Here is an 11021-nt window from a genome sequence, read left to right on the forward strand (position 1 = left end):
CCTTTGCCCCAGGGGTTACTCGTTTAAAGGACAGTACCTTGCAAGGTGGCCCACCTGGTGACAGCGGCGGCAGATGGGTCGTCCGTCCCGATGGAAGCGATCGTCGTCCCGGCCTCTGGTCGGCGGAGTCCTCCTCTGTCGCATCCAGGGGACATCTTCTGGTCTGGAGGCCAGCTGGATCTTCTCCTTGGGGGCCTCCTGTAGGGACTGTACCATCCGGGCTAGGGCAGCAACGCTCTTGGTCAGCTCCTGCATCTGGAGGCGGAGTCCTGCAGGGGAGTCATCCTCTAGGCTCTGGGCGTCGGCCTCGGCGGCGACTGGGGCATCCGACGCCACCTCCTGGTGGTATGTGAGAGCGGGACGCCTGGGTGGTATTGCACGGTTGGGCTGTCGCTCCTGCAGCGCCTGGATAGCTTTATCCTTGAATTGCGCAAAAGTCAAGTCTGGATTCTGCATGGCCAGGAAGTGTAATTGGCCCCTTTGGTGACTGCACAGGAGACCCTCAATGAACCGCTCTTTCAGGAGTTTATCCTCATCTTGCATGCTGCCGGGGTCACTCTGCTTAATGGCCCGCAGCGCCTCCTGGAGATTAAGGGCATAGTCCCGTAAGCTATCCTGCGGTCTCTGTTTGCATCCATAGAAAGTCAATTTAATTTCTGTAGCAGTACGGGTATCGAAGGTGGCTTTAAGCTTTGCAAAAACCTGCTGTGCCATTCCCTTATCCGCGGCGGGCCAGGACTTCACTTCTCTCAGAGCCGCCCCATAGAGTTGGCCGATTATCATATGAACCTTCTGAGGCTCTGTCAGGGGATAGAACTCAAGCAGGCTGCAGATCCCTTCTTTAAAGTCAGTGAACGTATGCGACTCCCCGGAGTATCGTGGGAGCCAGGCCGCTCCGGGCAGGTACGGCATAGAGAAGGGCATTATGGCCTTTGTGGTAGCGGCAGTGTCCGACTGGCTGATGGGGGCAGCGGGTTTTGTGACAACCGGTGGTGGTATTAGGGCCGCAGCTACGTCCGCTGCGGGGACCGGAGCTGCCCCTGTGTCCACGGCTGCAACCGCCGCCTCCGCTCCTACCAACTCGGACATGGCTGTCCCTTCCTCCCACTAACCTGCTGGGGGTCGGAGTTCCTCTTCCAGAGTTGGCACTTTTCCGCGCTTTCTCGTTCCGCCCACGAAGCTAAGGCTCCTCCCTCCGTGCGCGGCAATGGCGAATTGTGGCGGGAACTCTTGGCGGCAATTAGCAATGGACAGTCTTTGCAATAAGTCACAGTCCAAGCACAATAAATCACAGTTCCAAGGCACACATGACATGATTCTTCAGGCTTAAGTAGATCCTGTTCGTGACGCCAAGTTGGAGCGCCCCCACTGCCGCAGGGCCGAGGGGCACCCGGTACCGGCCTCTCTGTCTCAGTTCTGGGGTTGTCACGGTGGCTAGACCCGGTCCGTGACCCTGCTGAGGGGCGTCCAGTGAAAGTTGAGAATGCGATGATGTTGCGGTGTGGTGCAGGTCGCGGTGAATAACGAGGACACCAGGTTGCAGTCACTTTACCTCTTTACTGAAGGTCTCAAGGTATTCAATCCAGAGCACTGTTAACAGGGCTGTCTGAGACCGGCCGGTCCGAAGGCACATCAGGAGTTCCCTTAACAGGTGGGAATCAGTGTCTACCTTCTAGCGCCTGTGTGTTGTAGTCCTTCCCTGCTGAGCACCCCGGGATAGTCCTCACAACTGATTCTGTCTGTCTCTGATGTTCGCTCTCTCCGTCCCCCAGATGATATGGTAGGATGCACCCGTATGACGGAGTAGGCCTGGAGTTCTTCCGGGACCCTAGAGTGGCCCCTCTCCCACAGCTGCCTCCGTTGTCTGCTTAGGTGATTTAGGTGAGACAGCCAACCTATAATTGGCTATCCTGCCGTGGTTTGAAGTAATGCTTAGAGTCTCTTACTTGCTCGGCGTTCCGGCCACCGACTGTTTGCGCCTCAGAAGGATGTTGCCTCGATCTTACAGCATGACTCCTTCTGGTCCTATTGCCTCTTTGCTGTATTCCTGTTTTCTCACTCTTTGTCCTTTCTTAGGAATCTGTCAGGATCCCATCCCTGGCAGGTCCTCTCTCTAGCTCTTCCCAGTTACTTCTCTCTGTCTTCCTGTCCAACCCCCAGTTTTACCAGAGTGTGAGGAGTGGCCTACTAGATAGAACCACTCCCCCTGGTGGACGGAGTGTGAAGTGTAGTGTGTGTGTTACTTGGTCAGGTGAACTCCTTTAGTGCAATCAGACGTAACATCACTCCCCTTAGTGGCAGAGCGACGTTACTGCAACGACCAGGACTCTGGGGCGCTGCACTAGTACTTAGGAAATCTATTATCAGTGACTTTCTGTATGTAGTTATATATAGAAGTTGCATCATCCTGTATATTTTTCTTGCTAGTTGTAAAGTATCAGCTGTGCTGTTATTTGGCTCAATACTTATCCATATCATTTGTATTCTTATAGTTTTACTGCATTTTCAATACCTGTTACCAATAAACAAGTTAGACTACAGAGAACAGTCTGCTTATTTGGAAGACAGAAGTGGTTTATGCTGTATGTTGGATCACACACACCGTATCAACGTGTATGAAGACAGAACACCATTTAACAATAGCATCTATTGCTGTTTCCTGCCACATAAATTTGTATTTTTGTCAAAAAGTAAACTAAACAATGACGTAAGCACTTTTCCACACTGTATCACAGCTCACATTGTGTGTTTGTGCTTGCGTTGATTATGTAACAATGTTGTTAAGGGCGTATAGTCAATGGGGTTTGAACCACAGAACTTTCTGTTTAGCAGCTGTGCTATCAGCATAAATAGAGCAGTATAGGACAAATGCTATAGTCATATTAATATGTGCTAGCACATATAAATTAATACTTTTATTAAACGTACTCGTCTATATAAATTGTTAATTAGGAGTAAGTAAATCTGTGCACATTTTTAATAAAATGTTCTCAGATTTCACATTAATCCAGCAGTTTGGCTAAAGTATACTATCGGTTATGATCAGGTTGAGGGTAGGCAGCTATCTAGGGTGCTATCTCTTACCACCCTGAGTGGGGTGCAGTTTTAAAAAAACAAACTGATATTGCTGATCGTTTGGGGCAGCAACGCACCTTCCTCCGGCTGCTGGCGCTCTGCACACTGACAGCTCTGGCCACTGATCCCTCGCCACACAAAATTGTATTTGCATCTTTAAGACGCAAATACATTTGATGTGAAACGCGCGTCTCCCGAGACAGGAGCAAAAGAGTTGTAATAAATTATTTGCTCCTCTGTAAACTCTGACACTATACAGGCTACTTCTGCTTGCAACCTGTTGGAGGTTGGCAGCACACAGGGGATATTGGGTAGTACAGTGGCATTACTGCTTTGCACTGTCCATCGCCCACTGCTATTCAAGATAGAAAAAACTGCGGTGGATGGTGAGCCTGGATTATGTGAATAGAAACTTTTTATAATGTTTTTATATTATTTGGAAACTGGTGGCTGTGGATGACATCTTATCTCACGAGGGGCTGTGGGGGATGTCCTATGGTGGGTTGCGGGGAACATCTTATGTTGGGCTGTAGAGAACAACTCATAAGGGGCTGTGGGAGACATCTCATGAGGGGCTGTGATGGACCTCTCATGAGGGGCTGTGGGTGACATCACATAAGGGGCCGTGAGTTACATGACATGAGGGGCTGTGGGATAGATCTCATGAGGGGCTGAGGGGGAGATCACATGAGGCGCTGTGGGAGACATCACACAAGAGACTTTGGGGAACACCATAGTAAATGAGGATCTGTGGGTGACATAATAGCATGTGAAGGGCTATGGGGACATCATAGTATATGAGGAGCTGTAGGATAACATCATATTATATGAGAGTCTCAGAGGGACATCATATCAGATCATGGACTTCATAGTATATGAGGGTTATTATATTATATGAGGGGCTGTGAGGGCATTATATCTGGGCCATGGTGGACATAAATACTTTATAAGGTGCTGAAGGGACATCATACTGTTTAGTTAGCTATGGGGGAACATTATTACATATAGAGGGCTGTGTGGACATTACACTGGGGTATGTGGTGACTATACCGTTTTGAGGCTGTGGTGGCTATACTGTATATGAGACTGTGGAGGACATTATGCTGGGGGCTGTGGTGCCCATGCTGGTTAGGGGGCTGTAGGGGACATTTTACTGCATAGGGGGCTGTGGCGACCACTCTGTATAGGGGGCTGTAGTGGATATCATACTGTGTGTGGTGCTGTGGTGGACAAACAGTATATCCTTATATACTGGCTTGTGGGTGCCATTATACTGTATTGCGGATTGGGGGGCATCATATTGTATGGGGGACTGTTAGGGTCATAATACTGTATGAGGGTGTTATGTGGCCATCATACTATATATGGAGGGCTGCAGTGGACATCATACTATATATTGGGGGGCCATGGTGAAAATTGTACTCTATATTGGGATGCTGCTGTGGTGAGCATCATACCGTTTAGGGGGGCAGTCTAAAGTGGGTAGCAAGGTGGGCAGTATGATGAGTATGTACGAAGTGGGGCACAGAATGGATACGGAGAGGTGGTAGTGTGACAATAGGGCAGAGTATTATTATTATTATTATTATTGTTTATTTATATAGCACCATTAATTCCATGGTGCTGTACATGAGAAGGGGTTACATCAAAATACAAATATCACTTACAGTAAACAAAACTAACAATGACAGACTGGTACAGCGGGAAGAGGACCCTGCCCTTGCGGGCTTACAATCTACAGGATTGTGGGGAAGGAGACAGTAGGTCAAGGGTTGCAGTAGCTCCAGTGGTGTTGAGGTGGCCGTGTAGTCTTTACAGGCTGTAAGCTTCTTTGAAGAGATGGGTTTTCAGGTTTCTTTTGAAGGATCCAAAAGTAGTGGATAACCGGATGTGTTGGGGCACTGAATTCCAGAGGATGGGTGATATTCGGGAGAAGTCTTGGATGCGATTGGGTGAGGAGCGAATAAGCGTGGAGGAAAGGAGGAGGTCTTGGGAGGACCGGAGATTACGTGAGGGAAGATATTGAGAGATTAGTGTGGAAATATACGGAGGAGAAAGATTATGGATGGCTTTGTAGGTCAGTGTTAGTAATTTAAACTGGATACGCTGAGAAATTGGGAGCCAGTGAAGGGATTTGCAAAGAGGGGAAGCAGGAGTGTAGCGAGGAGAGAGATTAATTAGACGGGCAGCAGAGTTAAGGATGGACTGGAGGGGTGCGAGAGTGTTAGAAGGTAGGCCACAGAGGAGTATGTTGCAGTAGTCGAGGCGGGAGATGATTAGGGCATGCACGAGCATTTTGGTAGAGTGTGGGTTGAGGAAAGGACGGATTCTGGAAATATTTTTGAGCTGGAGGCGACAGGAGGTGGCGAGAGCTTGGATGTGCGGTTTGAAGGACAGGGCAGAGTCAAGGGTTACTCCGAGGCAGCGGATTTTGGGGACAGGGGAAAGTGTGATTTCATTTATTTTGATAGATAGATCAGGTAGGCAAGATATGCGAGAGTGAGGAAAGATAATTAGTTCAGATTTGTCCACATTGAGCTTGAGGAAGCGAGAGGAGAAGAAGGAGGATATGGCTGATAGACACTTTGGGATTCTGGAGAGCAGGGAGGTGACATCTGGACCAGAGAGGTAGATCTGAGTGTCATCGGCATATAAATGGTACTGGAAGCCATAGGACTTTATGAGTTGTCCCAGGCCGAGTGTATAGATTGAGAAGAGTAAGGGTCCTAGGACAGAGCCTTGAGGGACACCAACAGAGAGGGGGCGAGATGAAGAGGTAGTATGGGAGTAGGAAACGCTAAATGTGCGGTTGGCAAGGTATGAGGAGATCCAAGATAGGGCGAGGTCTTTGACCCCAAAGGAAGAGAGGATCTGTAGTAGGAGGCAGTGGTCAACTGTGTCAAAGGCAGAGGACAGGTCTAGGAGGAGGAGAATAGAGAACTGTCTGTTAGCTTTGGCTGTAAGTAAGTCGTTAGTAATTTTGGTCAGGGCAGTCTCAGTGGAATGGTGGGGACGGAAGCCAGATTGTAGGTTGTCGAAGAGAGAGTTAGATGCAAAGTGAGAGGAAAGTTCAGCATGGACGTGCTGCTCAAGGAGTTTGGATGCAAATGGGAGCAAAGATATGGGGCGATAGCTGGACATGGCGCTTGGGTCAAGGGATGGCTTTTTGAGGATAGGTGTGATTGTGGCATGTTTGAAGGCAGAGGGGAAGGTACCAGAAGTTAGTGAAAGGTTGAAGAGATGGGTTAGGGATGGGATTAGTGTGGTGGTGAGGTTGGGGAGGAGGTGGGATGGGATGGGGTCAAGTGCACAAGTGGTGAGGTGTGATTTGGAGAGAAGATGAGCAAGCTCCCCTTCAGAGATTTTGGAGAGTGAAGTTATGGGGTTTGGGCATTGATCTCTCATACAAAGGGGTAGTGGTGGTTGGACAACAAAGACTTGCCTTGTTTGGTCTATCTTATTTTTGAAGTGCGTGGCAAAGTCCTCGGCAACGATTAGGGAAGTTGGAGGGGGCAGTGGTGGGCGGAGGAGGGAGTTAAAAGTGTTGAACAACTGTTTGGGGTTGTGGGATAAGGAAGATACGAGGGTTGTGAAATAGGCCTGTTTAGCAGAGGTGAGAGCTGATTTGAATGCCAGTGTTGCTTGTTTGAGTGCAGTGAAATCATCTTGTGAATGCGTTTTCTTCCAACGCCGTTCTGCAATTCTGGACACTTGCCGAAGCTTTTTAGTGATGTTATTGTGCCAGGGTTGTCTATTGGTTCGTCGCGCTCTGCTATGCATGACAGGGGCAACCGTGTCAATAGCTGATGCAAGAGTGGCATTGTAGAAAGCAGTGGCAGTGTCTGTGTCTTGTAGTGAGGATATAGAGGACAGTGGTAGGATAGAGTCAGAGAGTGTGTGGGTGTCTAGGTGTGCGAGGTTCCTGCGTGGGTGCGCATGGTGCTGGACATGGGTGACAGGTGAGGAGGGCAGGGATGAGAAAGTGAGTAGATGGTGGTCGGATAGAGGAAGAGGGGAGGTTGTGACGTTAGATAGGGGGCATAAACGGGTGAAGACCAGGTCTAATGTGTGTCCATCTGTGTGGGTGGCTGAGGAGGACCACTGAGTAAGTCCAAAGGATGAAGTAAGGGACAGGAGTTTGGAGGCTGCTGACTGGTGGGTGTCAATGGGGATATTGAAGTCACCCATGATGATGGTGGGAATGTCAGCAGAGAGAAAGTGAAGGAGCCAGGTGGAGAATTGGTCAATAAAGGCAGTGGCCGGGCCCGGAGGTCGGTATATGATGGCCATTTGGAGTTTGTAGGGGGAGTAGATGCGGACAGAGTGGACTTCAAAAGAGGGGAGGATAAGGGAGGGTAGAGGTGGGATTGCGTTAAAGGTACAGTTGGAAGAAAGGAGAAGGCCCACTCCTCCACCATGTTTGTTGCCAGGGCGAGGAGTGTGGGTGAAGTGGAGGCCACCGTAACATAGTGCAGCAGGGGAGGCATTATGGAGTATGGAGTATGGAGTATGGAGACATTAGTCTGGTAGGGTGACAGTGGGGAGGTATAGAGAATGTAAGGGAATACAGGTGTGAAGGGACAATCATGGTATAGGCCGTGGCTCATAAGGGCAGATATTATGGTGCTTATTGCTCAGTAAGGTAGACAGTGTGGCAGATGTAGCTCATAAGGGCAGATAGTATGTAGGCCATGTACCACAGGAGGCTTATCCAGAGCAAAATATCGACACATATGTATATGCAGAGGGCATTATAATGACACTCTTCTTTTTAAGGGCACTGTGTGTGCTGCATGGATGTGCTGAGGAAGACAAGAAAAGATCGAAGTCTGTAGAGACGAGCTATGGATATGAAAAGTCGTCACAGCATCTAGACAAGATGGAGACAAAAATAGACAACTCCTATCAGAGAAAATGTTGTCTTTAAGGTACCTGTATGTAAATGTTTATTTGTGATATTGACTGCATCTCATCAGTGCTGTGGATTCTGTATTGTCCGCAGTCTGATGAAGACTGGTAACTACAACTACCATTATCTCTTTACCATTGTTAAGGATATACTATGAGTTGTGGGTTCATTCAATACAATTGCATATGGCTAAGACTTGACATTACAATTGATTGATTGATTGATTGATTGCTGTACTATGGTTGGTGCTGTATTCATGTACTGATGGTGGTTCTGGTGATGTATTTATGTACTGATAGTGGTTCTGGTGATGCATTCATGTACTTGCGGTGCTTCTGGTGAGGTATTCACGTGCTGATGATGGTTCTGGTGATGCATTCATGTACTGATGGTGGTCCTGGTGACATTCATGTACTGATAGTGATTCTGATGCGGTATTCATGTACTATTGGTGGCTACAATTTTCTATTTATGTACTGATGATGATTTCGGTTTCTTATTCTTTAACTAATAATGGTTCTGGTGATGAATACAGCATCAGAGCCACTATCACTACACAAATAAATAACCAGAGCCATTAGTAGTACATGAGTACAGCACCAGAACAACCATCACCACATGAATATGTCACCAGACCTGGAATAAGGCACCAGAAAAACTATTAGTGCATAAATACATCACCAGAACCACCGTCATTGCAGGAATATGGCTCAAGAACCATCATCAGTATATGATTTCATCACCAGAACCACAATCAGTACATGAATACATCAACAGCACCACCATTAGTTTTGTTGCAAGCTGTATTTGTTGCATGATGGACATTACAACCATCATACATGTCTCTTTATCTATAATGACGACTGTTTAGTGTCCCAAAACTGTTTTTGTTTTTAATGTTGTCCAAACGTGATTAGCTTTTTGTTTTCCTTTTAGATCACAAAGTATGCAATCTATGAAGAAGAAGAGAGTGGTTTATCCCATCGGAAAAAAATATGCTCTTACTATAATGAACTTCAACTTACGCTTACTAGTCGGGAGCTATGGCCATAAGTAATTTGCCCTTCTTTAGTCAATGTTCATGCGGAAATGTTAACCCTTTCATGACCTTGAGATTTTCCGCCTTTTTTTTGTTTGCTCCCCTTCTTCCCAGAGACATGCCTCTTTATATTTCAGTCAATTTGGACATATGAAGGCTTGTTCCTTGCAGGACAAGCTGTACTTTTAAACAGCACCATTGATTTGACCATATATTGTACTGGAAATGGGGAAAAAAAATCCAAGTGAGGTGAAATTGCAATAAAAGTGCTATTCCACAATTGTATTTTTTTTCTTTTTTTTTAACCATGTCAGTAAATGCTGAAACTGACCTGCCACTATGATTCTGAAGGTCATTATGAGTTTGTAGATACAAAAATTGTATTGGTTCTTTTCTATGTAAGTGGTGAAAAAAAGTCAGAAGTTTGTAAAAAAAAAAAAAAAATTGGCACCATTTTCCGAGACCCGTAGCGTCTCCATTTTTTGGGATCTGGGGCTGGGTGTGGACTTAATTTTTGCAGGCTGAACTGATGTTTTTACTGATACTACTGATTACTGATGCCGCTAATATTTGCTGAGTTTTACTTTACGATCCCCTGTCACTTGATCGCCGTTATTCACCGAATCACGACAATCACGAAAAAAGTCTGATTTAAAATCCATTTCTCCCTTTTCTTATAAGATCTAATATATAAGAGAAAAGATAAATTGGGTCTCCCAAGACCCCCCGATACTTCCACCATCCCTGGACCCTCCTGCTCCATCCCCCGGCCCTCCGCGTCATTCTCCTGGAACAAAATGGTGGGCGCATGCGCATTATGCCGCCGAGATCTGCTGATCAGTACCCGGCAACAATAGGAAATTATTCCTATTGGTTCCATTTCATCATTGTGATAGACCCTATCACAGTGATCAAAAGAAAAAACATAGTAACTCAAATCCCCCTTTGTCACCCCCTTAGCTAGTTAAAAATTATGAAATATTTTTTAAATTTTTTTTCCCATTTTTTGCAGTTAGGGTTGGGATTGGATTTCGGGTTAAGGGTTGAGTTAGGGTTAGGGTTGTGGTTAGAGTTGTGTTAGGGTTGGAGTTAGGATTGTGTTAGGGTTAGGGTTGGAGTTAGAATTGGGATTTTCTCAAAAGTAAAAAAAATGTTGATATGACCACTAGTGTTGGGTGCAAATTCTTGCTACTTCAGTTTGCATCAGGTGCTTGGGTATGCACAGAATATGGTGGATGCATGTTTTTTTTGGTGTCTAACAGCCACGACACACGCGGGGCAGGGACTCAAGCATGTCACTCGAGCACCTCTGATATTCGGAGCACACCCAAGCACCCAATGCAAACTGGAGTAGTGAACGCTTGCGCTCAACACTAATGATGACATATTCAATGTGACGACCTAATGTTACCCAATTTTTTATCATATCTGTAGGTTCAAAATGCTCACTATACTTCTGGATAAAATCTTTAAGCTGTGTGTTTTCCAAAATGGGGTCACTTGTGGGTGGGTTTCTTCTGTTTAGGCACATCAGGGGCTCTCCAAATGCGACACGGCATCCGCTCTTGATTCCAGCCAATTTTGCATTCAAAAAGTCAAACGGCGCTCCTTTCTTTCTGAACACTGTCATGCACACAAACAGTGGATTTCCCACACATATGGGGTATCGGCATGCTCAGAAGAAATTGCACAACAAAGTTTGTTGTCCATTATCTCGTATTACCCTTGTGAAAATAAAAAAGTTTGGATCAAAATTTACATTTTTGTTTGAAAAAGGTTAAATGTTCATTTTTTCCTTCCTGTGACAAAACACTCCGGGATCGCCTTTGCTGGGGTCAAAGGTCACGTGGTTTGTGCATTGAATTCTGAGGCGACAGCAGGTTTCTGAGTTGGCTGACCTCAGGTCAGATTTATTAACGTGAAAGCAACATAGAAAAAACAAAACATAAAAATAAATCCTAGCCTGTCCGGCACTAACTAAACAGATACGTTGCTATC

At 46.4% G+C, this 11021-nt stretch overlaps 1 long non-coding RNA gene across 1 annotated transcript in view; it reads left to right on the plus strand.

Annotated features, from left to right (window-relative positions):
* LOC143763970 (uncharacterized) overlaps positions 1-9023 on the plus strand; it is a 169578-nt gene extending 160555 nt beyond the window's left edge. The window contains exon 3 of the long non-coding RNA XR_013212967.1: positions 8921-9023. This is a non-coding gene — a long non-coding RNA (uncharacterized LOC143763970). The remainder of the gene's footprint in view (positions 1-8920) is intronic.
* Positions 9024-11021: the final 1998 nt, after the last annotated feature.

Source organism: Ranitomeya variabilis, chromosome 1, assembly GCF_051348905.1.
Source record: "Ranitomeya variabilis isolate aRanVar5 chromosome 1, aRanVar5.hap1, whole genome shotgun sequence".
Taxonomy (NCBI): Eukaryota; Metazoa; Chordata; class Amphibia; order Anura; family Dendrobatidae; genus Ranitomeya; species Ranitomeya variabilis.